This window comes from Halictus rubicundus, chromosome 6 (genome assembly GCF_050948215.1).
Source record: "Halictus rubicundus isolate RS-2024b chromosome 6, iyHalRubi1_principal, whole genome shotgun sequence".
NCBI lineage: Eukaryota > Metazoa > Arthropoda > Insecta > Hymenoptera > Halictidae > Halictus > Halictus rubicundus.
Window position 1 is genome coordinate 3,859,470 of NC_135154.1, and position 5,104 is coordinate 3,864,573.

The 5,104-nt window shown below is 36.5% G+C and overlaps 1 protein-coding gene across 1 annotated transcript in view; it reads right to left on the reverse strand.

The window, feature by feature from the left end:
- Glurib (Glutamate receptor IB) overlaps positions 1-5,104 on the reverse strand; it is a 537,924-nt gene that overhangs the window by 98,335 nt on the left and 434,485 nt on the right. The window lies entirely within an intron of this gene.

A 5,104-nucleotide genomic window follows, 5' to 3' on the forward strand; every position in this document is an offset into this window, starting at 1 on the left:
TAAGATCCGATGATCCTGCAGGTCATTTCAGAATTTCAATCTTTTCAGTTGCAAACTGATCAACATGCAATCGAACCTCCATTTTGAACTGCGGCTGGACTTGTAGCAGCTGCACTTTATACATTGTTAATATTTTTTTTAATACCAAAGGTAGAATCATGGCCAATGCAAAATATGAAAAACCATTTCTAACAAATACTGGCATCTATTGTCTTTTCTCTCTATTGAACGTTACTTATGAATTGTGACGATACAAAAAAAATGATAGATCCTGCAATTCGTCAGAAATGGTTTTTCATGTTCTGCATTGCCTATGATTCCAGCTTTGATTATGAAAAATATTAACACCGTATAATAGCGATATCATCTGATACAAATCTACTTATTAAAAGGCTGTCGTTTAATAATGGAGAAACTTTTTGAATATAATATCTAATAAATTAAATACCCAATAAATTTTCCATAAAATTTACAACTGATTTAACTATGTTCACAGTATCCAACTTTGTCAGAATCAGTGAGAAGTGTATCAAATAGACACACGAAGCAGACGAGTGTTAACATTTACTGTTCACGTTGTTTAATTTTTTCGGAAGCTTCTTAAAAGTGATAAAAATTATTCGATTTTTTGTTTGACCAAGACATTCTGTGCTTCTATATGACGCGTCATTAAATAGTTTTCCAATAGATTTCAATTCTTTTTCACTTAGAATAATTTTAATTTAAGAAAACCTAAACGTACACATACAGGGTGTCCCACGCAACTTGTTCACCCTGAATAACTTCTAAAGTATGGCATTGTACGAAATTGTTTTGCATAAAATAATTGTATTTTTTTGGAGGGATATATTATGTAATATACATATTTTTTTGTAAGTGGAGGTGTTTCCTTCATTTGTTTTTAATGGAGTGACCTATGATTTGTATCGTGAATCGCTAGAATATGAAATTTTGGATAAAAATGTATTGACCTTCATATGTTCTAAACCTAATAGTTAACGAGATATTATCGAAATAATTTTCAATACATACTTGCTACTTGGAAGCAGAGATGGGCCAAATTTTATTCGGATGACAGATAAAAGATAGAGACTAATCAATAAAATTTGATTCGATATTGTCGAATAAATATCCAATCGAATAAAATTTTTAAAATTGATGAAATTTTAATTTTAGAACTAAGTTTTTTTTTCACAATATACAAACACGTAACGTGTTTTTCACGTTACTCAAACTTTAACCGCATTTTTCTCGAAACACAAAATTTCGCACGCCGTGCAATGTAGCTCAAAAACTGATTGCTCGATCTTGATGAAACTTGGTATATATATTCTATAAATAATTGGCCACAACATGACGAGCTCCGATTTTTTAATTTTTTATTTAATATACTGTTATTAACGGAAAATCATAACAGAAAATCCGTTTTCTTGCAAAACTTCGCTACTTTTGCAATTTTACAAATTTTAATAACAGAAGAATGTCATGTTGTGCGTATTTACATAATCTAACGATTCCATTTTGATTTTTTTTTGTCTGAGATCATTTTTGTGGACTGTACACTGCACGGCGAATTTCCAGGATGCCATTTTCAAGCCGCCATTACACCATTGATATTAACGATTAAAACGTATAAAAAATATTGTTGTTTACATTATAACGTTAATAAATGATACCTCAAATTTTAAATCACTCTACGCATTACGTTTTTCAATAAAATTCTTGAAAAACAGGCCACTTACACAAGGTTCCCCTTAAAAAACGTAATCAGTTGTATAAAGCGAATCTATGAAAATCGAGGTTCAATTTTTCTGTCGATTTTAATCGAAAGTCCACTATTGTTCACCTAACATTTTTTCACTCCTACAGCATGTTGGAAAATTTGATTATTCATTTTAGGAGGCGGTATGCGAAACAGGTCTGTGAAACGTTGCCCACCTATATTTTACTAGCTAACAAGAAGTAAATTCGATTTCACGCGAACATAGCCCTCGTTCACCATTAATGGTTGCAGAACAAACACTTAAGTACCTATTTCGGAGTCACGCAGTTTGTACGCTGTATGTTTACCCGAATCCCGGCTATTGACAGGGACAAAGAGGTTGACACACTCGAAGCTTATGAAACTGCGAATATTAAACCGGTCTTTTATTATTGCATAAGACCATCGCTAGAAAAGGTGAAAGCTTTCATTACGAGGAAAATCGTGTTCCGAGGGAAGAATTCTCGAGAACCGGCGCGCAGCTTATAGAAACGTTGGATATAATACGTTGGTTTTTGTCGACGGGAAATAATAGAACAACAGCCGGAAATTTTAATATAATATGATCCTGTTGGCAGTAACTTGTCTCCTTGCGGTGTAAAATCAAGCACATTTTTGTTGAAATAATAAAGTAAAAACATGAATTTACCGGAACGGTTCCGTGCATTGCGATTCAGCGACGAGAAGACAATTATGTAAAGTAAGCAATGTTATTTGCAGTGGTAGAGAACGTTTGAAAAAGTTACATTTCTGTGATTGCGGAAAGTGCCGAGACAATTAGGCTAAAGTGCAAAGGGAATTCGGAACTGTATTTTTTGTTCGCTTTTTGAGAGCAAGTCTTTATGATATTGTGACAGGCGAGATATGTTGCGAGAGAAAATAAATGTGATGGCAGTGGTTCGTTCTGAAAAGTGGAGTATGTAACATAATAGTCACGCACAAATCAGTTATACGAGCACCATATTAATTACAAGGAAATTAGTATTATGTTGGTACTGAAATTCGTACCAACCCGTTCAACACACGAAATAATTAAAATGTCTAGCATTAACACTTGGTTTACCCAGCACTAAAAGTGACTATGTTACATTACTTTCTAAAATTAACAGGACTTTGTGTAATCCAAATTTTTAGCCATTTTGTTCTAATATAAGCCCACAGAAATATGGAATCAAATGTTATGTTATTACTGTGACTGTGCAGATGGTAATTGCACCAATGGGTGTTGCTCACATACAGCTGCGATAATTTATTAGTTATGCTCGATTTCTTTCGCAAATTGTAAGGCCGGCAGAAATTCTCTCCAAAATTTGTCCTACTGAAGAAATACACCTTGTAATCAATGACGATAGCCACAAAAACGAATGCAGCGGAGTAAGAACTCTTCCATAGAATTATATGCATATTATTTAGAATTCGATATAATGTCCACCTAAGAAGTTAATTATGGGTCATTTGAACATGGTACTTGTACCGGCATGAAAAAGTTAAAAAATGGCGGTTTTTGATTTTTTCAACTATGTGTACCCACTGTGGAAAATCTGGAGAAATTATATGTTAATAGTCATAACGAAATGCTGAAACTGTAAAAGCATAAATTCAGTATCTCATAACTTCTACGAGAAATCGTCATTTCAAAATTTCTTTTATTTTTTAAAATTCGATTTTGAAGCTAAAATTCTGAAAAAATTTAAAGTTGTGCATTGTAATAGCTCAAATATGCCCAATTTTTTCAGTGTTTTCAATTGAAGAGGATAAGAGAAATTACAGAAAAACCTGATTTTCTTTGTCACCTCATTACTACCCCCCTCCCCCCCATGTCGACATGTAGGATTGAAAATTGACACAAAGTATTTTCTTTGAATAAGCTATCGAATGGCCTGTTGCAAATTCCTTTTGGTTTGGGAGCACATTTGACCTCCTTATCCGGCTACACCCTTCGTTGAATACATCTCTACTTCCTCATGAATACATCTTTAAAATCTCAATAATCGTAAAAATATTAGAACCCGTCATTTTGACGTGTCCCGTAAATCTAACGTTATAAGACATATTATATTCCTCAGAGTGTAGTCTATTTTTCTTCAAGAAGCAAATCCTTCGACTTTCGGCAAGGTTCTCGGGTGTCACATATCACCGCGGATCTCTGTCGAAAATAAAACTTCTCTCTCAATTGCAAGAAATGAGTTTGAAATCGAAATTGATCCTCCGAACCGTTTCGTGTTTTTACATGTTGCTGTTTCGCCTACTCACTGTTGCCACAAATTCATAAAAGTCTAATGATTGGAGTAGCTTACTGTACCAACGTGTTTACCGTATCGAATAGTCGATTCTCGGTGGTGCGGTTCATTGGACCATAAAGGTATCACGATAACGGTGGAACGCGCAACTGAAGCAACGCAAAAAACCCACCAACGGGTCGCCTAAATGCGGATAGCGAAGTGCGCGGTTCGCTGGGCAAAATTTCGTAGAACACGAAGAGGGCAAACAAATCAGCAAACGGCTTGCTGTTAAAACAAACGGAAGAGGGGGAAGTTAACGCGGGGCGGCATAGTTTGGTTACGCGGCACGCGAATTTTTCACCGGAAGTCAAATAGTTTCCAGCGGAACGCCCCGGCGTCCGTGAACCGTCGGTATCACGACACGAGATCTCGCTGCTTCGCGATTCTCTTTGCAGACGCAGAACTTTGCGATCAAACGAGTCCCTGGACTCTCCTTCTCGCTTCTGCTTCCTGCCGGCTCTCTTCCCCGGCCAGTTTCGAGTGTAATTTGTCGAAATTACAGTTGGTCCTCTCCGCCGCGTCTGATTCCACGTCTGAACCAGTAGTACGTCGGTATTGATCACCGACCTTTTCTCCCCTCTTTTTCCGCTTCCGGTATGCCGCGGGGACACGCGCGACGCTGTACAGGTATGTGTGCTACACGTGCTTTTCCAGAGTTTCTACGTAACTCGTTCAACGTCGATGTGAGCTACACAGCAATTCCACGTGAGATGACTCGGTTTCGTGTAGATTACCTACACTTTGTATTTTGATTGAACATTAGCTTTTTATCCCAGTTGAAAAATTACGGAATGTCTATTAGAGGGAGAGTGGGAAAGTAAGATGCATTAGCCGTGCACTTTTCGTGTATTAACTCCGTGCCCATTCAGAGTTGTCAGTTTTAGAAAATTTGCAACCATTCTGATTATTCTGCGTGTAAAAATTGCTTCACCCAATAAAATAGGTTTGAAAATTGGTTTCTATTCTCCGGATCGAAAATGGTACAGTCCCATAAGCGTGCCACCCAGTGCGTTGGGATTATCATTTAAAAGGCAGGAAAAATAAAAAATAAAATGTCACG